The 24,707-nt window shown below is 38.6% G+C and overlaps 1 long non-coding RNA gene across 4 annotated transcripts in view; it reads left to right on the top strand.

Moving 5' to 3' along the window:
- The window catches only part of LOC114486929 (uncharacterized), a 201,899-nt gene that overhangs the window by 162,283 nt on the left and 14,909 nt on the right, over nucleotides 1-24,707 (top strand). For 3 of the 4 annotated variants that reach the window (XR_008618241.1, XR_008618244.1, XR_008618243.1), the window contains exons 3-4: nucleotides 11,513-11,629; nucleotides 23,404-23,485. This is a non-coding gene — a long non-coding RNA (uncharacterized lncRNA). Of the gene's footprint in view, nucleotides 1-11,512; nucleotides 11,630-23,399; nucleotides 23,486-24,707 lie in introns of all 4 variants that reach the window. The other variant, XR_008618242.1, reaches the window with a different exon arrangement.

The following is a 24,707-nucleotide window of genomic DNA, read 5'->3' on the forward strand; positions in this document are numbered from 1 at the left end:
GGTACGCAAGCCTCTCACTGCTGTGGCCTCTCCCGTTGCGGAGCACAGGCTCAGCGGCCACGGCTCACGGGCCTAGCCGCTCTGCGGCATGTGGGATCTTCCCGGACCAGGGCACGAACCCACGTCCTCTGCATCGGCAGGCGGACTCTCAACCACTGCGCCACCAGGGAAACCCCATCACTTCATTTTTAACTGTGTTTGTGATAAATAGTAGATAGCTTGGATTTGATTTCTTACTCCAGTCTAATATTCTGTAGTCTTTATTGGAAGAATTAAGTCTTTTATGTTTGCATCATGATATAGTTGATTTTATACATACAATTGATACTTTATTACTTTATGTTTTCTTTTTTTTCTTTTTCCTTATGTTTGTATGGTTTTATTAACTATTAATTGCTTCTTTCCCCTTTTTACCTAAGGAGTTCTACTATAATTTTAACTTTCATTAATGGTTACCTTATTTGTCCTCCTACTCATATTTATATGCATATTTATTTTAAACTATATGAAAACAAGGTCATAATTCCCTATTAAGGTTCTTTATTCCTCTACTGCTTCTCTTTCTCCTCCCAATAAGGCAAGACCCCTAGAATATTTTCATTTGCTCACTAACTTCCCCCTCAACTGCACATCATATGAGACTTCTGGAATGCTGTTCTTTTACTCTTCTTTCTCCATCCGAACTCCTTCTAAAACAGTTTAATACTTAGAATTTCATACAATTATCAGAATTTTCCACGCATTTTGCCTGTTTTATTTTACAAATTCTTGTTTATCCCTTAGTGTAAAAATTTCCAGATAGGCCATTATTATTCAATTATATTTAATTATAAATCTGTTATGAAATTCTTTGCTCAGCAGATTTACCTCTTCTTCCATTCCAGCTATCATGAGGCTCAGATTTATTATTCTCTGGTTTGAGTCTTTTCTTAAGTGTTTCCTCAGATGGAGTATATGAGTGAAAAAAATCTCTTTGAATAACATTCTTATAGACTGTTGGGGAATAATGTCTTACCACATATCCAGTCCTTTATTTGAAAGCATCTGTAGATATTATCCCACCACCTCAAGGTTTTGGAATTGTACAAATTCATTACCAATCTAATTCTTTTTGTTGTTGTTGTTGTAAGTTACTTGTTTCTATCTGGCTGCATTAAATATTTATTTGTCTTCATCACTGGAGTTCAGTTATTTGATAAGGACACACCTAGGTGTAGGCACTATCTCCTAATTGATGAGCTTTTTAAATCTGCTGGCCCAGGTCTTCTTCAGCTCACAGAAAATTTCATCAGTCATTTGTTTAATTTTTGTCTCCGTTTGCATCTTTTTCTTATTCTAGAGCTCCTATTTTTCTCATGAATCCCTTTTCCAAAATGTGTATATTTTCCCTCATTTTCTATATAGGTTTTCTCTTTTTTTCCCTCTATGATTTAATATAGTCTTCAACCTGATTTCCTAAGACACCAGCTTAAACATCTATAGTACTACTAACTTTCTCTTTCACTTCATCTATTCAATTTTTAAATTAAAAAAAAAATCGTGGTTTTAGTGCCAGGAACTGTGCTGGGTGCTATATTTGGATTTCTGTACATGTTCTTTTACTTCTTTTAAATATAATTTTAAAAGAAGCATCTCTATTTCTTTGGTAGTCTATTCTGATTTTTATTTATTCTGCTCTCTGGCTTATTTGCCCTTTTAATGGGATGCCATTTTTCTGTGTCTGCTAATCAGGACAGCTTCCATGGGAGTGCTTCAGAGAGTAAATGGAGGGAACATCCATCTCTGCACTATGGCTCGCTGAACATACAGCAGACTGTCCATCTCTACTCTCTCAGTGAGTGAAGACAGAGCATCTTTGCTCTGTGATCTCTTTGTGTTCTCTGAATCTCAGAGATAGAGATGAGTAAACCCAAATGTTCACCTCCTCTGTAGATTCTTAGGGTCAGGGAGACCCTGAAGTCCAGGAGAGCTGAAATGGATTTTCTCCTTAGGGAGGGCTGCTTTCAGATCCTTTCCTTGGGCTTTTGTACTGAGCCCTAGAGTACTGACGCAAAGGGCAGTAGGATAACAGGTCTTGGCTCATCCCTGACTATTGGCCCACAAGAAGAGGCTGAGTTGGAGTTGGAGCACTGAATGGAAGTGTGTGGAATGTCTCAAGCCACCATTTTCCCAGAGTTCTCTTTAATTTTGTCTTTTTTGGGCAGTATTTTTTAAAGCTCATCGTCTCGAACATATTACTAGTCCTGCCTTTTCTACTAGTTAATAGCACAAGTTTGTGCTGTTTGGGCCTCTGAGACTCCATCACTGAAATAACCAGGCCTCTTCCCTGAGTCTAAGATGTCCTCCCTCTTCCAGCGTGCCAGTTGGCTCAGTTGTGTAACTGCCATATAGTCAAGTGAGAATTGCCATTCCCTGTATCAGCTCTGAGTAAGAAAATTATTTTGGAGTAAAACTTGGCAAAACAAGATCTTGAGCTGCCAACAAATTATTCTGCAAGATTTCAAAACATTAAGTTTTCGCATTCACTCTCAAAGTCAAGCCAATTTTGCTTAAAGGAACACTATTGTTTGAGCTGAAAAAAATCCAAATCTAAATTGTGGTTATGCATCTGGCATTTCTAATATAAGTATGAAAGCAATAGATTTGCCTGTTTTTTGCTAAATCACACAGACTGCAAAAAGTATATACACATATGGAATTGCTTTTCATATTCAAAAAGTTAAACTCAAATTGTAACTGCAAAGACTTGTTTGTTAGAAGTATGAGGAGAAAATGCCTAAGAATTTTTAGAATGCATTATTCTTTTGTAGAGATAGCTTTTCCCTTTGTTTTTCATTGTTCCTTTTAGGTTATATTTAACTGTAGACAGTTATTGAAGAAGCCACAAACCTAAGTACCAGGTGCACCCTCTTAATGCCTCATATGGAGCATTTTAGTAATCCCTTTGACTCCAGTATGCTTTCTCTGCCTGTAGTGTCCTTCCTGTCTCCTTCCTGTTCCTATAATTCCAAGGTATAATGGCCTTTCAATTTCTAGCATTGACTCTTTTGATTCTAGTGGCGATAAATGTGGGATTGGAGAATTTAAACTTAGGAACAATGGCCTCAAATACAGAATTATAGATGACTCCATCATATGTGTAGCCTTTTACCCTTCTATACTAGATTATAAGCAGCTTGAGGGTGGGATCTTTGGCACTGTCATCTTTGATCTTTTAAAGGAATAGGACCAGTCCCTTACATGATGAATGTTCATTAGCTTGCATCAAAAGTACTTGAGTCCCTAAATATTTTTTCTGTTTACTCACTTATCCTTAAGTATATATTTGAGAGCCCATGAACTAAGGGTAAATTCCCCCAAATCCACTAAAGTTAATTAGACTAAGCCCTATTTCCATGATGTCCAATCAGAAGAGTTAATAATAGAATCCACAGTTTGTGGTAGGTAGAAGCTGCTCTTCCTCAAATGCAGTTTAAAAATGCTTACCATCACATCCACTACTACTTCGTTACTGAACGTTCACACACAGACATTAAATTTTATCTACTAAAAAGTGGGAAACTATACTAAAGGCAAAGAATAAAGCCAAATTGTATGATGATTTTCCTTGACCTGGAATGGACAAAAGCATTTCTTGATTTTAAAGTTTGTGTTTTTTTTTACCTTTTGTTGTCCTAGACTGTAGTTTAAGTGATTGATAGATTGGAATCAATTGTATGCACTCTAACTATCCCTGCTATTGCTTCTGTGCAATTGTGCTGGAGTGGTAAATGAAGGATTAGAGAACAACTCTGGGGACAGTGAAAATACACATCAATCTGTTGCTGCTGCAGGGTAATATGGATGATGTAAAGCCTGGGTAGCCAAAGATCATAGGACATTGTTCTTCCAGAGGGAAACGTCATTGTGAGGAGAACTAACAATAACAACAACTATTTTGTTCTCATTTGTGGCTGTCCAACTGTCTTTCACTCCTTCTCCTACACACACACACATACACACTAACACACACACAGCAAAATATGTGATCTAAGAATTATAATAAGCTGTTGATTATCAAATTGCTATAAAATGACAGTATATACCATTTCATAATGGCCAGCATAGGTTAGGTCTGGCAAGAAAAGCTCTTGTTCTTAATTCTAGGCAGTTGACATTTTGCAAAATCCCCTGCCTCTTTCATTTCTGCTGTTTGCTGTTACAGAAGAGAAGAGTTCCTCCCAGTCTTTTCCCTATGCATCTCACATCAGTTATGGAGGATTCATTGGGTCTGTTACCAGCAGCAATGTTACGCAAATTAGTGACTGAGAACTCTGGAAAAAGGAATTTTCTAGGGATTTGCAGAAGTGGGAGTTGTATTTGTTTGCTTCGTTTTTTACTGTTGTTCCTCTTGAGGAGAAAAAAAACCAGCAGCCCTTGGAAAAGATTGGGAGCCAGAGGCCTCCTTCTCTTCTCTCCTTCCTTCTGCTGATTTTGGACTATTTGGTAGATCAGATCTGAGATTGTGAAGGAGGCAGGAGAACACGCCTGTTGTTTCAGCTATTGAGGAAACAAAACACAAAGCTGAATCTTCCGGAGGGACCCAAGAATCTGGAGCGTGGGTCCCGTTGAGCTAAGGTAGAGAAAAGGAGAGAAAACCTATGGGACAAGACACTTCCTTGCCTTTTGAGCATCATAAATTAGGAGGACATTTATTTTGTTTTTTGTTTGTTTTATTGCATAGGTATATGTGTGTATGTGCTCTTGGGTTCAGCTTCCACATATCATCTGCAGACGTAATATTTCTTAAGTTGTTTTCTAAATACCAAGGCTGTAAAATCTGGTTAAAAGCGTGAGTTTGGGAGTCAAAAGACCTGGGTTTGAATTTCAATTCTGCCACTTACTGTCTGGATGACCATCCATTCTAGAGCCACAGAGAACTGACTTCAGTCCTGGCTCTGCCACTTACTAGTTGTGTGACCCTAAGCAAGCTGCTTAAAACTTCCTAAGTATCAATTTCCTCATCTGTAAAATGGAGATAACAGTAGCACCTAATAGTAGGGCTGTGGTAAAGATTTAATTAAATAACACATGTATACTTAGAGAACTTTCAGAACTGAGGCTTATATACAATAAATGGTCAGTAAACATTAACATTCTATGAGTTTAATCATGCATGCATGCCTGGGGAGAAAATTTGCCATCTAGTACTTTATTTACTCTGAGTGACACTTGGTAGTTACTATGTCACGTGAAGTGTGATACCTCTTTTCTCCATGCCTCATAGCACACACATGAACGTTCTCTCTCCCTCTCCCTCCCCCCGTCTCTCTTTCTTTCTTTCTCTCTCTCTCTCTCACACACACACATACACACGCCGCGCATGTGCACACACGCACATAAGGAATTTGAACCTTTATAGCTACAGATACATGGATTATACCTATAAGTAACAGGCCGTGGTCGTGATTTCAGTCATTGAACATAGGGTGAATGAAAACTGTTCCCTAGAACTTTAACCTAGAGTAATGAACATTGCCCTTAGAAGACCTCCCTCAGCAAACATTTGTGCCTAAAGAAGTCAAATAGTACTCTTCTTATTTTCTGTCAAATTTTAGCAGCCTACTGCCCAAACAAACACTAATTAATAGATTCATTTGAACCCCCTCCTTGAGATTCTTGAAATCCCAGCTTTATGTTAATTTACCCATGTCTGAAAAAGGAAGAAAAGAGTAAATTCTTGATGACTTCTTTTTCCTCAGTTGCTCTGGAAAATCATTAAGTTAGGATGTAATTGCTATTGGTGACACCTCTGCTCAAGCTATAATGAAGTACATCTGTACATATGTGAAACCCCAGGAGGAAAGAACCCTCAGACAACGCTGGAGCTTTGGTCAGGCCTTGCCAGGAAACCACACAATCCTCATGGACCACTGAGAATAGGTGCAGACTTTCACAGATGCAACTGCTCCAGAATGGTGACTTTCTATGTAGTTCATACAATCCATTTCAGCCCCCTTCTCCCTGACTCCTTTTATTCCCTAAAGGGGAATATGCTTGTAAAAGTCAGAAGTGTCCAAACAAGAGAGGGAAGACATGATAGCATGGAGAGGAGACAGAGGATCAGGGGAGAGGAGAGAAAAAGAAGAGAAAACCATATTTCAGTGGTTTATAACCGCTTTCTCATAAATATTTCAGCAAGTGCAAAGTCTCTGATTAATTTTTACAGTTCCCATTCATTTCTTGCTAATACAGCTAACAGCAGATGCTCATTGAAGCATATTTTGGCCTGGCATATGACCCCTGCTCCTTTGTTAGTATCTGATATATGAGGACAATGGCACCAAGCATAGAAGTTCTTGGCTAGCAACTTTATCACCCAAAATAATGTCCACCTTTTCTGCAACTGTGGTTGCAAGAGATCATGTCCCACACACATTTCCCTTCAAGGAGAGACTAGCTGCCCAGCTGTGGGCAGTATGGTCAGCCAATAGCCTCCAGCTGGCAGCTCCTTCAGGGTGGACCTCAGCTGCAAAGAGCCTCTTCACCCGAGGTCACAGCCCACACAGTGACTGAGTGTGTGTGTGTGTGTGTGTGTGTGTGTGTGTGTGTGTGTGTGGGGGGGGTCTCCAGCTGGCAGCTCCTTCAGGGTGGACCTCAGCTGCAAAGAGCCTCTTCACCCGAGGTCACAGCCCACACAGTGACTGAGTGTGTGTGTGTGTGTGTGTGTGTGTGTGTGTGTGTGTGTGTTGGGGGTGTATAAAGATACAGCCATTTTGGCCCATAATGCATAAGACTGTCTCTACCAAGCAATATTTGTATAAAGATACAGCCATTTTGGCCCATAATGCATAAGACTGTCTCTACCAAGCAATATTTACTCCAGACGTCCCCTACCCCCACTCTGGCTTAGGTTGGCTCAAGCTTTTTGGACCTACGTGAGAGTTTGCAATCTTTCTCTTCCCAAATGTGCTTCTTCCTCCTAACTTTCGTAGATGTTGATCCCTAATAAACACCTCGCACCCCAAAATGTCTCAGCATCTTTTTCTGGAGATTCCAAGCTGCAACTAGACATGGTTGTGTTTTCTCACTGGAGCACTGTTTTTTGTGTTCTTTTATCCAGAATCTAAGGAGCCCTTAGGACTCTAAGGTACAGAGTTTGAGGCCACCACTGCACTAAGATCAGAAGTAGAAGTAGTATGGAATCTCCAACCATTTCGTTAGCAAGCAAGGTTAATGTAGAGATGGCAGTGTGAGTCCATACAGGCTTAAGTGAGGGCTGTTCATTTATCAACCTACTGAGGACTCACCTTAGTATATGGAGTTGGGAATATAAATACTGTATAAACCAGGCAACCCCTGACTTCAAGAGGAGCATAGTCTAGGTGAGCATAAGAGACCAGACACTGGTCTTTTTTCTCTGGAAAAAAAAGTGAAAAACATATAGGATTGAAGGAAATACAGTAGACAGGGTAAAGAGAGGGAGACATAGTGGAGAATGGATGGCAGAGGAGAAAGAGAAATTAACATCAGCTTAGCCTCCAAAGACATCAGATAATTCATCAGAGGAGAAATTTTTTTTTCTGACTCAATCTTCATATTAGTGTTTTGAGACTAGGTTCTATTTCTAATGAAAGTCATTAAATATTGCATATAAAAGTGGGGAAAATGTGGAAAATAGGGAGGAAGAAACCTCTTCAGTATCCTTAAAGAGTCTGTGAGTAACTTTCCATCTAATTCAGAGCACCATTTTCCTGTGTCTCCTCGTTTGCTGTGTTTTTTTAGGTTCCCCTCCCTTTTTTTTTAAACCTTACTCAGCATGGATTCCATACTTCCACCCAAATGCATTAGCATTCCTTCTGTTGGGGAGAACCAGCCGTTTGCATTTCATCTGTTTGGTCCAGGCAGGTGGGAGCAGTGTGGCCAAACCAGTACAGTCAGAGACTTGGATGAAATCTAGTTTACTGCTGGGACCCTTGTATTATATCACAGTGAATGCTGGCCAATGTCAGCTAAGAATACATACATATTAAGTGCAGACATGAGGACATATCAGAGGAGAAGAATCAGCAAAACTATAGTACTAAGGAATGTTCAGGTTAGTGAACTGATTCAAAATAATTTAAAAATAAGTCAGGTTTGAAGGAAAATAGCTTTAGTAGTAAATATAGGGAAAAATAGACAAAGGAGGCTAGGAAAGATTAAGAAGTTAGACAAGAGGATAAACAGATTGGGAAAATGTTAAGAATTATTAACAAATAAAAAGGTAGGAAAAATAAGACAGGATAACAGAAAAACTTTTATTGCTAAAGACTTTAATTTTTAGTGCACTTCAACCTACTATCTTACTTTTTTCTTACAATATACTATGAAAACAGTAGAGAAGTAATTTTTGTGTTCATTTTTAATGAGGATACTGAGGTTTAGAGAGGATAAAAAGTTCATTTTTATACATTGAACCTCTAGTTAGAGAAAAGGCTGAGATCTGTGTCCCATTCTTTTGAGTCTGAGCCTAAGATCTCTTCTACCCATTAGACCTTGATGAATGTCGTCTAGGACTGAGGAGGGTGAATACTGAGCTGCCAGGACCCCCATTCTTTTTACAACCCATAGAAAACTTGAAAGAAAATAAAGAACTTTGTCCTTAGAAACAAGCCATCTGTTACAGAGCAGAGCAAAACAGCCAGGCACTTGTGAGCCTCACATAAATTCTGCCAGAGTCTGGCTGGGCAGCCTCTTTTGCAAGCTGTTTAATCTCTAATTCCTGTGAATCAGGAACAATATCAACTGGTTGATGATGAGTTTGGAGACGTCTAGGGCAAAGTAAATGCAACAACAAACTCCAACTTAGTGCTAGCCAAGACCAGCTCTCCGCATTCTTTCTCTTTTGGGGGCAGATCCTTGAAGGTTTACCATTAGCATGATGCATGTATTACCAAGAACAGTATTCATGCCATTTAGTTTTTTTTTTTTAATTAGTAAGAATAAGAATGATCATTCTCACCTCGAAAGAAACATACAGTAAAATCAGAGCTTGTTTTTATTTTTGTTTGCCCAACATTTTATCAATCCCTTATAATGCACCTCAGCAATATCAAGGAGTAATAATGCCTTTCTTTTATTTCTTTCTCTTTGTTTTTAACTCTTCTTAGTCTCATCCAAGTTATAAAAATGCTGTTTTGAAATTATTAGAAGACATGATAAATTGTTTTCGAAAGTTTTGCATTTTGCCAAAATAATAGAAGAACTCAAAGATGGGCATTTTGTGTTAAACATATGTGATCTGTTTTGATGGAGTACAATGCAAAATTGCACCTGTGGATTTCCAAGGATGGTTCTGCCTCAGGGACTTTGCAATTGCTATTCCTTCTTCCTAAACATCTTTACTGTAGATATTTATCTCTTGCTCCCTCACTTCCTTCAAGTTTTTACTCAAATCACATGTCTTAGTTAAGTCTCTCCTAACTACCCTAAGATTCTAACCTTCCCTAGCATTCTCTACTCCCTTTTTATACTTAATTTTTTCTCATAGAAATCATTGAATTCTAACAAACTCTATAATTTACTTATAAGCTAGTGGTGGTAGCCTAGAGGGATTGAGAACATGAACAGACACTGGAGCTAGTCTACCTGCATTCAAGTTATGGCTCCACCTCTTACTAGCACTGAAATCTTGAGCAAATTGCTAACTATTATCTATAAAACAGGTATGGTAATAAAGCTAACTCATCATGCTACTGTGGGGATTAGATCAATGACTAGAGATAATAAGCACCACATAAATGTTAGTAATTAAACATTTTTTTTCCTGAAATTAGAATGTATATTCCATGAAAGTGGCTGACTTTCTCTCTTTTTTTTTTACTAACGTATCCTCAGCAAACAGATTAGTTTCTGGCTCATAGTAAGTGCTCAATAAATATTTATTGAAGAACTGAAGGAACAATGGAAAAATGCATGGAAATGGAGCTGGTCCTTTTTGTGTACAGGGATGAGAATCTATAGTTAAACCATATTTGGCTGCACACAAAAGCGTTAAACTTAGTTTTAATTTCTCACCTATCCTTGCATTTTAAATTTAAAACCCCCTCAATGTTTCTAAGGTAGAGAATTGACATATTAAACTTTTCCCTTTTTATCCAGATGTTCTGGTATCCAGGTTTGTGAGACCAAAAAAAAAAAAAACAAAAAAAAAGAATAGAAAAGAAAGAAAGAAAAAGAAGAGAAAAGTTATACTAGGTGAAATTGCACAATATGTAATTCCCATAATTTCCTCAAGGGCAGAAACTCCTTTTTTATGTCTGTATATCTGGGAAAATTATTCAGCAATAGGAGCACAGCTCCACCAGGGAAGGGAAGGGTATAAGGATTGCCGGAGGAGGAGCAGGATGAGAAAGTCCAGGACGGAAGAGTCAGGCATTCAAGGTGGAAGTTAAGCAAGGGGAATAAGACAGGTACCCAGTGCATATAACTGGTATTGCAAGATAATATTTTGGTATATTTACCAATATGTTTCTCCTTCTCAGGGCTCTTCCTATGATATATTACAAAAGAAAAAAAGAGTCAAAGCTCAGCTTTTAAGTGTCAAAATAAACTTTTTTAAAAATGTGGTAGAGAGTGGTGTGAGAGAAAAAGAGATATGAGTTTCAAAAGCCTTGGTTTTTCTTTTCAAAATCCACAGCCCCGAGGAATACTGGGCATAACATTTATGCACTAAGCAGTAGATGGGGGAAAAATACAAAGCTGGCAAGAGCTAGTTTTTCCCACCTCATCTCTCCTCTGCCTCCAGCAAGGTTAAATTTCTTTAGGCTGGATGAGAGAGTTAAACCAGAGGAAAGCAAGGTTTTAGACACATGAGGACAGGTCCTGTGCCTCTGTTTTTCCATCGTATTGAAACTTTAGAAACCCAAATAAGTCTGGGAGGACTGATGGTAGGATAGGTCAGTGCCTTATTTCTAACTGGACTTGGAAGAGGCAGCCGGCTTTGGCTGTTTCCTCTGTGCCATGCAGAGGAGTAGAGACGGCCAGAAAGATTCTGGTTCACTATAAGGTAACCTTATGAAATTCCTGTGTCCTGAGCATGGTGTTAGGATCCTCAGAACTTTCACCACATGCCTGAGAGTGGTATAAATTCAGCCCAAAGAGCAGTGGTCTATAAGGCCTTGTAGTCTGAAGAGGGAAGTGTATTAACAGTGTCTTTTATTTTATGTATTATGATACTTTAATACCAGGGTCCTTGTGGATCCTGGAGGGACTGTCCCTCCCAGGTTTAGCCAATTCCTAGAGATAGTAAGCAACTTGCTAGTCCAGATAGCCAGTTTTTCAAGTGCAGACCAACCAATCCAGAGCCCACGCCCCCAACCACCTTCCTTTTTAAACTCTTACACTCTACGCTACTATCCACTTACCCTAATCACCCCACGGCCAGGTACCAGACAACTAGGGAGGGTTCCTTGTCCCAGAGCCAGCTGAAATTATTCAAACCAGCCAATCCTAAGCCTGCTTAACCTGCTTCACTCATTTCTTCCTACAGAAACCACAGTAAAATCTCTCGTCCGTGGTTTTCGCCTCTCCCTCAGCCTCCTGGAGACCCTAGTGCTTCCTCATGTGACCCCCATGGCACGTGGTGTGCCTCTTCCTTTTGGAATCTGTGAGTAAACAAACTATCTTTACAATGGCAGTTACATCCTGATCTGTTGGCCTGACCATAGCGAAATAATTATAAAACCTATATTAAAACAGGAAATTCATTGAGATCAATAAGCAGAAACCAGAAGGAATGTTAAGGCCAGTGGACGGATCAAGACAAGGGACCTGTTACTTTCTCCCCGATACATGGCACTACAGGAGCCTTCCTAAACAGAGACACAACCTGGGAATGGAGGGAAACATCCTGATTTGATGGAGGAAGCTCTAAAATCAATGAGATAATCCTGAATGTATTATGAATAAGCTGAGATGAATCTGAATTGGCTGTGGTTTAGTTTTTACCACCTACCAGAAAGCAAACCTGAAACAGAAATTAATTTAAGTTATAGAAAAGTAAAGGAAGTTATAAATCATGTACCTTTGAGCTTATAGACTACAATTTGGATACTGGGATGGACAGAAGAAGGACTTGATATAGAAATAAAGAAAAAACAGAGTTCATCCAACTAGAGCAGAGGTTGGCAAACTTTATACCCCATGGGCCAAGCCCAACATGTTTCTGTAAATAAAGTTTTGTTGGAACAGAGCTGCATCCATTCATATACATATTATTTATGGTTGATTTCTAGCTACAAAGGCAGAGTTGAATAGCTGTGATAGAGACTCTGTGTCTAATAAAGACTCAAATATGTACTATCTGGCCCTTGACAAAGAAAATTTGCCCTGAACTAGAGTACAGTCTCAACAAAGTCTAAATTAGTCTTGTGATTGTGGTCCACTGACATGCAGTTGTTTAAATTTCTCCTATTAGGAATAAGCTTGGCCTCAAAATCTAGGGTGGTTGGCCCAGTTGCAGAGGTTATGAGAAATACGAGAAATAGGCACATGAAATAGGTGGCACATTATTACAGTTGCCCTCAGAGCACCTCATGTAATCCTTTTCATCTGTTGGGTGTCTATTTATACTTGATGATTTGATTTTATATCTGGAAAGTGTATGTTCTGAGTTATCCTTGGAGTTATAACTTACATACAGATAACTGAGAGTTATACCACTCTCAGTTATCTGTATGTAAGTGGTTATAGTAGCTGGTAATCTTATCCGCTGAATTCCAGTTCTCCAAAGATGAAAGGACAGACCAGGAAATCAGGTGGAGTAGGTTTTAGTTTTGGTTTTGTCACACTTTCTGAGTGACGTTGTTCAAGTCCCCTAAACCAGTGTTTTCACTGGAGAGGAGGTGATAATTTGTTCCTCCATCCCAGGGGACGTTTGGCTGTATATCGGGAGACATTTTTGGTTTTCACCACTGCAGGGAGGCTAGTACTATAAGCAGGATTTAGGCAGACGGTACTATAGGTGGATAGAGACCAAAGATGCTGCTAAGCATCCTACAGAGCACAGGATAGCCCCAGACAAATGAAGTCTTATCCTAAGTCAGGACCTCAAAGTGACAGTAGCACTCCTATACTCACTGAAGCACTATTCACCATAGCCAGGATATGGAAACTACTTAAATGTCTATTGATGGATGAATGGATTACAATATATGGTATATGCATAGAATACTATTCAGCCTTAAAAAAGAAGGAAATCCTTCAATATGCAACACATGGATGAAACTTGACGACATGATGCTAAGTGAAATAAGCCAGTCATACAAAGACAAATACTGCATGATTCGCTTATATGAATTATCTAAACTAGTCAAACTCACAGAAGCAAAGAATAGAATGGTGGTTTCCAGGAGCTAGGGGAAGGGGGGAAATGGAGAGTTGCTAATTAACGGGTATTAAATTTAAGTTATGCAAGATGAAAAAGTTCTAGAGATCTGTTGTACAACACTGTGCCTATAAATAACAATACCATATTGTACACTTTAAAATATGCTAAGAAGGTAGATCTCATGTTAACTCTTCTAATAACCACAGTGAAATAAAAACATTATCTAGCCTACAATGTCAACAGTGCTAAGGCTGACAAAACCTGATTTAGATATTTTTGGAGTTCAATTTCCCCCATCTACATATGTGTCCCACCTCACACCAGTTTTTCTAAGATAAAATGAGATAATGATGTTAAAGTGTCCATAATAATAAATAACAAATATATGCTATTCTCATTATTAATTGTAAATAATAATTTACTCTAATAATATTCATTGTCAAACACTAAGTATCCCTGCTAACATGGTAAATAGGCCACAACTTGCTCTATTACCAGGTTATTCCATTTTACTGGAGATAGTCCTAATAGCTCATACCAAAATTGACCTGTGTTCTCACAGCTCAGGGAACATGACTCCATTTTAGCATTTACCACATTGTATTATTTATGTATCTTCTTATATATACTATTTTTCTCCTTGAGAATCTGGATTGTACCTCACTTCCCGTGGTGCTAGCCTGAAATCAATGCTCAATAAATAGTAGGAGTAGGTTATTTGAAATGTCCAGTTATGAATGGATGTCAGTTGTTGAAACCATCATATCACTTAGGAATGCTCTCAGCTGCAAGTCACTGCAAACTTGACTTACATTGTCCCCAGGGAAGGGAGGGGTTGGATGTAGATTGTCGCAGACCCAACAGTGTGAGACTTGAGATGTCAGCACTAACATCTCTCAGTTCTTTGGCCTTTTCATTTTAGCTCTAGGTATCACTGACCATGCTCAAGGTAGAAAGTAGAGGAAGTGAGGGGCATTGCTTAGGCTGCATCTATCCTTTAATTTCAGTAAACAATAACTTTCCTAGAAGCTTCCCTGATTGAATTTTGCATATATGTCATGATCTGGAAGTGGCTTACATACAAAGCCCTCTCTGCAAAAAAGGCTGGGAAAGTATGTGCATTTCCACTCTCTATATTGGAATGTTCAAGGGAGAAGGCGGCTGACAATGGTTTTGGAGGCCATACACACTAGATTCCTTAGGTAGTAAGGGCATAGTAGTCATTTTAAAATAAACATGCTATTCATGGAGCTGGGAATTAAGAAGGAGTGTTAGATATTTAAACTACTAATAGATCTGAGAGATAATACTGGTATCAGTTAAAGAGGAAAGCTCCAATTTTATATTCCCATTAAATACAAAACGAGTCCCAAAAGGTTTACTGTAAAGCATATCAAATACCAAGAGTGCAGAAATGTTCAATTTTACTTTTTTCAAAAGTATCAATGTATTTATAATCTGTTACTTTAAATAAAATCATTAATAAAGAGGAAGTAGCAAATCTTTGTCCTTTCGGGGGATTCTAATATATAATCCCTTCTCCCATTTGGAGGTAACAGCCCACGGATATAGCATTGAAGGGGATGGTGTCTTTCCTCCATTGTAGAACCTGAACAGGAAAGATGCTCCGTCTCTCTATGGCTTCATAGCATGGCACAGCAGCCACAAGACCTTGTCTCTGCCAGCTGGACCTTCTTGCCTGGGGCCTTGAGTTCCTTAATGAAAAGAGGGGTAGGAATTATTCCTGGTAGCTGTGAGAGTGACCAGGAGCAGTGGGGATCTGCAGCAGTGAAAGGCTTTTCTTGCCAGAGAGATCCTGTTAAAATATCTTTGATGTATTTGTTGTGTTCTTTCCAAAAAAAAAAAAAAGAAAGAAAGAAAAAATTCCTTTTTTTGTTTAAAATGTCCAAAATCAGCTGTAGGTTTGCAAACAAGACCCTTGACTGATAGCATAACTGTTGGTAAATAAGCATATTTCTGCTTACAAAGTTAAGGTCAAATAGAGTTTATGAAGTTGTATGACAAAAATAGGTTTGCATCTTTTTTTTTTTTTTTTTGCGGTACGCGGGCCTCTCACTGTCGCGGCCTCTCCCGTTGCGGAGCACAGGCTCCGGACGCGCAGGCTCAGAGGCCATGGCTCACGGGCCCAGCCGCTCCGCAGCATGTGGGATCTTCCCGGACCGGGGCACGAACCCATGTGCCCTGCATCGGCAGGTGGACTCTCAACCACTGCGCCACCAGGGAAGCCCTACATCATTTTTTTTTCTACTTGCAAACTAAAGGTAAGATTGAGAAGTAGACAAAAGACCCCAGATAGAAGAATGGAAATATAAATAGTCTCCAATCTGGCATTTTGGAATTTGAGGCTTGTATAGTGTGAACAAAACAAACTCCTGCTGCTTCCACAAATTCTTTGAACAATTTCCCCCTTAATTCCTTATCCAGCAGTGGGTTTGTCTATTAACCATTTTCATGTACAAAATGTATTTCCTTGGTTCCTTTCATTAAATTTGTCCTTTGTTATTACCAGTTGAGAAATTGAGAACAGACTCTCCCGTCCAACCATAGCAAATACATAAAACCAAAAAGAGTAGCTTTGATAAAACTAGTATAGATGGAGCTAGGACTTCAAGAATCAGAGCTAACACACACAGTGATGATGGAAACATCTTATCCACATCTGATTTGCTCACATATAGTTATTTAGATAGCAAATAACACATTCCTGGATAGGGAACCTCCAATTTGATTTCAATCTCATAGTCCACGTAAATATGAAATGACTGCCAGCCCCGCAGACATAAATCTCTACTATCTGATTTTCATCACAGTCTCTGCATTGGGAAAAATGTGAGTGAAAAGGCATTTTCTCCTACCTTGTTTAGTACACAATTACATGGTTTAAAGAAGATAAGAATTTCAAATTGTTAGAATAACATTACTCAAATGATTCTGTGAGAAACTAAAACATTCCTATTTCCGTAAACGTAGGCATAGAAAAAAAAATAGTAGGAAAGAAAAATGTTAATTGTTTCATGTTCTTTAATTTTGGGCTTAATGACCACAGGCTGTGTGCCACTAGTAAAATACTCATTTGGAGAAAAAGACTGTTGCATGACATATTTCCGATTAAGGACAATTTACACTAATTCTAAGAAAACTCTTACATACTGAGCATGCCATACACTAAGCAATCCACTTAGAAACCAAATGAACATGTATGAGCCATGTGGGTGAGTTATGATTGCCCTGGGTGTCCTAGTTTTACTTTTCCTTGTCCTTGTAGGATTAAATAATTGTTGCGACATAGCTAATTGACAAACGGCTATAGCAGTCCAATCTGGCGTCTGGTTTCAAAGAAATTCTATTGCTGTGAAAATACTCAGCCATCTGAGTAACAGGAAGTGTCCATAGGGGCGTTTGCTAACTCATTCATCACCCCCAAGACGCTGATCTCTGCTAACCCGTTTGCCTCACACTAGCACCTGTTTATGTCCTTGGCCCCAGGATAGAAGGCTTGTCACTTAGCCAGTTGCTCCATGCCAGATTTTCAGTCACCTCTTCTCTTTTCTCTGCTGTAAATTCATCTGTTTCTTAAACCTTCCCAGAACACATCCAATCCATTCAACATCGTTCCCTGGGAATATCTTTGCTTATGGCAGCAGTGGGTGGAGGAAAGGTCTTGCTACTATTTTATGAATGTATCGTAATGCTTTCTTTTCCAATGGATGGGAAATTCCTTAAGGACAGGGCCCATCTCTTCTTCCTTCTTCACTTCCCACGATGACACAACAGGGATATAGAGAATATAGCCTATTAGGGAAAAGTTGTTTTCCTAAGACAATCATTCCTACTTTCTATTTCTAGGTGCCCAAAGTCTTAGCCAGGTTGCTCCCTGCTATTCAATGAGAAGTATTCCCTCCATCTCTCTGCCTATTTCCTCCCATATTAGAAGAATTTACAACTTTGACAGGCATTTGGGACTATTCACTCTTGGAGGTTTCCAACTGTTAGCAGAGAGGGAGCTGTTTCTTCAAACTAATTCTTATCTGTAATCCTGATAAAGCACTAAACACAAATTCCAGTTGTTCTTTAATTGTGTGTTTATATGTTTAACAGCCACAAGGGCTGGGCCCATGTTTTTTGTTTACCTTTGCGTCTCAAACATTAGCCTAGAAACTAGTGTGTTGTAGACACTGTATATTCATATATTCAGCAAATACAGTGAGCATCCACTAAGTGCCAGCACTTGTCAAGGTGTTGGGAAGACAGAAGTGCACAAAAGATGCACATATTCCCGACTTCTTGGGCTTAGATTGTGACTCATAAAAGAGTAAGAGCTAAGACTAAGCAATGCTTACTCTGTTCTTGATACTTTTTTAGGAACATTACGTATATTTTTGACATTTAATCTTCATACTAACCTATAAGTGAGGTACTATTAAATATCCCCAGTTTTCAGATGTGGCAACTGAGATGCTTTGTTGAATAAATAATACATATATAACAAATATGTTATAATATATTTTATTATACCATAATATATAGCACATATTTATTAAGTGATGTAACATACATATACATAAACGCATACTGTAACATATAACATAAAGCATATGCTATACATAATACACATATATATTTATGCATGTGTAAATATGCACATATATGCATATATAAAAACAAATACATATGTACACATATACATATATAACATTGATAAAGATGTTGCCGCTCTAGTTTAAATGTTTGGTGGCTAAATCCTGCTGGGCTGTCCCTTCATCCTCGCCCACCTTCCCCACATCTCCTGAGGCACCTCCTCGGAGCTCAGTTTGAAAACCACTCATCTAGCCTTAGCTTTTCATTTTATATGTGGAGATGCTGAGATTCAGATAGGGAAAGTGACTTATTTAAGGTCTCACAACTAATTAATGGCTGAGCCAAGGCTCTAGCTCCAATTTTCAGATGAAAAAATTGAAGCTCAGGGATGTTGTCACTTACTAAAGAGCTCACAGGCAGTAAGTGGTGAAACTACAATTAAATTATGATTTGCCTCATTCTTTCCTGTGTTTATTTCTCTAAGCTCCTGACACACTGGCCTCAACTTTCCTCTATAGATGTATTCTGGATATCCTGCAGTCCAAGACTCTCTGGTCTCAGTTTGTTATCCCCAAAATAGACTGGCAACCTGCTCTCACACACTCTTCCTTTTTATTTTGTTAACTTCTTTTCTTGCCCAGAATGTGCTTTCCTCCTTCTCCACGTGCCAAACTCCTAGTCATTCTGCAAGAACCAGCACAAGTATCACTTTCTTTTGAAGCCTTTTCAATGCTCCATACCCTGAGCCCATTACCTCTTCCATGTGTTCAAGGCCAGCTTCATGGATGTACAGTCCAAGGGACCTGCGCTTGGTTTAATGCCTTTTGAAATTCTTAAGAATTTATGAACAGGAACCCTGCATTTTCTTTTCTTTTTTCTATTTTTAATAGTATTTATTGTTTTCTTTCTAATTTTATAAGCAATACATTTTCATAACAGACAACTAGAAATGCATAAAAACATAAAGTAAAAAATAACATTCACCCAATAATCCCCCCGCAGAGATAACCCATTAGCATTTTGACGCATTTCCTCCCAGTGTCTCCATATTTTTTTTATAGCTGAAGTATAATTTTCCTACACCACTATGTTAGTTCCAGGCACACAAAATAGTGATTTGATAATTCTATACATTACAAAATGATCACCATGATAAGTCTAGTTACCATCTGTCACCATTCAAAGATATTACAATATAATTGCCTATATTCACCATGCTATACATTTCATCCCCCTAACTCATTTATTTTGTAACTAGAAGTTTGTAGCTCTTAATCTCCCTCGCCTATTTCACCTATCCTCCTACTGCCCCCTCCACTCTGGCAGCCACCTATTTATTCTCTGTATCTATGAGGCTGTTTCTGTTTAGTTATGTTTGTTCATTTGTTTTGTTTTTTAGATTCTACATGTAAGTGAAATCATACAGTATTTGAAATAACTTCCTCGGAGTTATTTCACTTAGCATATACCCTCTAGGTCCATCTGTGTTGTTTCAAATGGTAAGATTTCGTTCTTTTTTTTGGTCAGCTAATATTTATTGTGTGTGTGTGTGTGTGTGTGTGTGTGTGTGTGTACACACCACATCTTCTTTATCCATTCATCTATTGATGGACACTTAGGTTGCTTCTATATTTTTCTATCTTGGCTATTTAAATAATGCTGCAATGAACATAGGGGTGAATATATCTTTTCAAAGTAGTGTTTTTGTTTTCTTAGGAAAAATTCCCAGAAGTGGAATTGCTGGATTGAGTGGTAGTTCTCTTTAAATTTTTGAGGAATCTCCACACTGTTTTCCATAGTGGTTGCACCAATTTACATTTCCACCAACAATGCACAAGGGTTCCCTTTTCTCCACATCCTCACCAACACTTGTTATTTGTAGTCTTTTTGATAATAATGGCCATTCTAACAGGTGTGAGGTGATAGCTCATTGTGGTTTTGATTTGCATTTCTCTGATGATTAGCAATGTTGCACATCTTTTCATATGTCTGTTGGCCATATCTGTGTCTTCTTTGGAAGAATGTCTATTCAGGTCCTCCTCAGTTTTTACTTGGGTGGTTTGTGTTTTTGATGTTGTTATATGAGTTCTTTGCATATTTTAGACATTAACCCTTTATCAGATATACCATTTGCAAATATCTTCTCCCATTCAGTAGGTGATCTTTTTGTTTTGTTGATATTTCCTTTGCTGTGCAAAAGCTTTTTAGTTTGATGTAGTACCATTGGTTTATTTTAGCTTTTGTTTGTTTGAAAAGACATAACCAAAAAAATTTTGCTAAGGCCAATGTCAAAGACCATACTGTCTATATTTTCTTCCAGGAGTTTTATGTTTTCCAGTCTTACATTTAAGTCCTTGATCCATTTTGAGTTTATTTTTGTGTGTGGTGTGAGAAAGTAGTCCAGTTTGATTCTTTTGCATGTAGCTGTCCAGTTTTCCCAACATCATTTATTGAAGAGGCTGTCTTTTCCCCACTGTATATTCTTGACTCCTTTGTCGTAGATTGATTGACCTTGTAAGTGTGGGCTTATTTCTGGACTCCCTATCCTATTCTGTTCTAATAAAAATGTGTCTTTTTTATTCCATATTGTTTTGATTACTGTAGCTTTGTAGTACAGCTTGAAATCAGGGAGTTTTTTGATAGGAATGTCGTTGACTTTTTAGATTTTCTCAAGTAGTGTGGACATTTTCACAGTATTAATTCTTCCAATCTATGAGCATGGTATATTTTTTCCACTTGTTTTTGTTGTCTTCATTTTCTTTCATCAGTGTCTTAGAGATTTTCCAGGACAAGTCTTTTACCTCCTTGGTTAGATTTATTCCTAGGTATTTTATTATTTTTTATTTAATTGTAAGTGGGATTATTTTCTTAATTTCTCCTTCTGCTAGTTCATTGTTAGTATATAGAAATGCAATAGATTTCTGTATATTAACTTTTTATCCTGCAACTTTACTGAATTCATTGATGAGTTCTAATAGTTTTTTGGTAGTATCTTTGGGATTTTCTATATATAGTACCATGTCATCGGCAAACAGTGACAGTTTTACTTCTTCCTTTCCAATTTTGATTTCTTTTATTTCCTTTTCTTGCTTGACTGATTGCTGTGGCTAAGGGCCCTGCATTTTCATTTTGCACTGGACCCTGAAACTTATGTAACCACTCTTGCATGTGTTTATTCTGTGATATGTTATGTAGATGACTATTATAGTAGGTAACACATTGAGAAATAATTTGTCTCTTCTGATGGATTATGAGCTCCTTGAAGCCAGGGACTTGTCTCATTCATCACTGTATCTTCAGTACTAATGTACCAGTGATGAAGTCCAAGGCTCAGTAACGCCCTCCTCCCCATTCCATAATACTCTCCTAACTGGGAGAAAGTGTTTAACTTCTAGGGAAGTGCTTGGCCTCTAGGCAATATGAATATCCACTCCAGGACGTGGATCCTTACCTTCCCAATGTTGAAACTATTAGCACTCATATTCCAGAAACACATAGAAGGCATGTACCTATTTCTCCTGCTTTGATTAGTTTCCAAAATACATATACTGAGGAGAATAGGAAACATTTTAGTTGCATAGATGAGGTGAGAATGTTATGAAGCAAAAGGAACTGACTTGTTCCACTAGGTGGGGATTTGGTTCAGGGATAGGATTGTGATATGATTATAGCGACTTTTTTTTTTTTAATTTATTTTATTTATTTATTTTTGGCTGTGTTGGGTCTTCGTTGCCACGCATGGGCTTTCTCTAGCTACGGCAAGTGGGGGCTACTCTTCATTGCGCTGTGTGGGCTTCTCATTGCGGTGTCTTCTCTCGTTGCAGGGCACAGGCTCTAGGTGCGCAGGCTTCAGTAGTTGTGGCACGTAGGCTCAGTAGTTGTGGCTCACGGGCTTAGTTGCTCCATGACATGTGGGATCTTCCTGGACCAGGGCTTGAACCCATGTCCCTTGCATCGGCAGGCAGATTCTTAACCACTGCGCCACCAGGGAAGCACATATGGACTTCTTTAACCAGTGATATTCCTGAAGATTATGACTGACCAAAAGTTAAAGTGACTACACAAGGCAGACTTTACTAAATAAGTCCCCTTTGCTATATAATTAGCAAATCAATATCTGGTCATTTTTTTTCCATTGTTTAGTACATAGAGCTTTCACATTTCATTTAGAAATAGAAAGAGGGACTGAAAGAGGTAAACTAGTGTTAGAGGAAGAAACAGGTTAGAAGGCAGAGATATGATCACAGTGCTATTATCACCTTGGCTTTATTAGTAATCCCAGGCAAGAAAGAGGAGTCCAGATTGAGTAACAGAGATGACAGCAAGGTCAGCCTGATAGAGGATGCAGTGCTTAGTAAGCTTCAAGGATCATGTTAGCTGAGCATCTACACCTCAGTGTGATGAGTACTACACAGAGATTCTGCTTTCAGTGTCATGCCCGATTCATTGAACAGTTGTTCCAGGCCTTGTACTAGGGGCTGAGAACAAAGAAATAAGGAAAACACAGGCTTGGTCCTCAAAAAGCAGTAGTGTATGTAGGTGGTTAAGAGCTGAGAGGCTGGGGCCAAACTACTGGGCTCCAAACTTGGCTTGGCCACTTTCTGGCTGAGAAATCTTAGGCTAGTTACTTAATCACTCTGTGCCTGTTTCCTCATCTGTATGATTAAATAGTTCTATTGCTTACTAAAAAAATTTCCTGTGAGCATTAATGTGAGTTAATACATGAAAGTGACTTAGAGTAAAATGCTAACAACATATAAACAATACATAAATATTCTTAGACAGGTATACTCTGGTAGGGAAGACATATGTTACAAGAGGACTTTAACGTGAGGGGGTTGAAGCCAAATTCCTGAAGTCTGGAGTGACACACTATGAATGGCAAATTAAACACCAAACTCAAGTTTAGCAGCGATGGTTGTGCATCACATAATTATGACACAAAATGGATACCTTAATAGACTTAACCTCTGGAAGCTTTCAAATCACATATGGTGTGGTTTTTAGCAGAGGGCCCAGTTGCTACCTTTCCCATTGTGTGTGCACTTGGCAGTAGGGAGGGATTTCTCTTACTCTTATATCACCTTGTGACATTTTCTATTTCAGTAAATATCAACAGATACCAAAGGTCTGAAACAGAAAAAGGAGGGAATTGTCATTACTAAATTTCTTCACTGGCTCTCTAATGTCTTACAGCATATGTAGCTACACTGTGGCAAGAACCATGTCCTAGAAACAATTTAAGTCTGCATATTACTAGTGAGAGAGGTCACCCTGGCTGGGCCAGTTTCCTCCAAAGGATGAGGAATGTGGACAGCCGACAGAGTGCCATGGCCCAGCCATGAAATGTTTCTGTTGTTTATGAGTTAATCTGAACTGTTCACGAATGAAAATGCTATTGGTCCTCTGAGTCTAGTTTTTCTTTCTCATCTCTTCTTTCCTTTTCAAGACAGCCAGCTTTCCAGTGAAATTCACATCCTAGATAAGACCCTTGCTGCACAGGCAAGATAGCAGACATCAAGGCTCACAGACGATGTAAGTTATGACCAAATCAAAACCACTTCTCTGTGTCCTGTCTGACAGAGATATGACATTTATATGAATATTTGGCTAAGTTTCCCAATTAGTGATTGATGAACTAGAGCTCATCTTCTTAGTGAGGTGATGTAATTTTTCCTCTTTGGATGATATGTATATTGTAAATCTTTTAGAGGGCAGGAATGCTACATTCTCGCCATGTAATACTATCTCAAAGTGGGCCTATAGTGAGAGGAAGTTTTTTTTTTTTTTTAATAGAATCTGAGAAATAGTGCATTTCATATAAAAATAGTGCATTTCATATAACATTTTAAAACAGATTGAGTGGGACACTGCCAGATAACTAGTTACTGCAGGAGTGGGAAGTGATTAACTTTGCGGGCCCTTTCAAGTCCCCAAGGTTCCTTGCATTGAGGTGTGGCTATATCATGGTAAATATAGTAACAGGGAGCCCTGGACTCTCAGGTCATAAATGCTTTGCAAATAATTAGATACTCTTTCTCTGTAGAGCCTCACAATTTCCTTAAATGGATTTCATTTAATTTTTTTCCTAAAATAAAGTATTTCTATTTGAAGTCAACTTCAAAACTCAAAGGCTTTCATTTTGTCCACCTTAAACCCATCTTTTTTTTTTTTAACATCTTTATTGGAGTATAACTGTTTTACAATGGTGTGTTAGTATCTGCTTTACAACAAAGTGAATCAGTTATACATATATATATGTTCCCATATCTCTTCCCTCTTGCGTCTCCCTCCCTCCCACCCTCCCTATCCCACCCCTCTAGGTGGTCACAAACCACCTAGCTGATCTCCTTGTGACATGCGGCTGCTTCCCACTAGCTATCCACCCTACATTTGGTAGTGTATATATGTCCATGCCACTCTCTCACTTCGTCACAGCTTACCCTTCCCCCTCCCCATATCCTAAGGTCCATGCTCTAGTAGGTCTGTGTTTTATTCCCGTCCTACCCGTGGTCTCTTCATGACATTTTTTTTTTCTTAGACTCCATATATATGGGTTAGCATACGGTATTTGTTTTTCTCCTTCTGACTTACTTCACTCTGTATGACAGACTCCAGGTCTATCCACCTCATTACAAATAACTCAGTTTCATTTCTTTATATGGCTGAGTAATATTCCTTTGTATATATGTGCCACATCTTCTTTATCCATTCATCTGTTGATGGACACTTAGGTTGCTTCCATGCCCTGGCTATC

Source organism: Physeter macrocephalus, chromosome 9, assembly GCF_002837175.3.
Source record: "Physeter macrocephalus isolate SW-GA chromosome 9, ASM283717v5, whole genome shotgun sequence".
NCBI lineage: Eukaryota > Metazoa > Chordata > Mammalia > Artiodactyla > Physeteridae > Physeter > Physeter macrocephalus.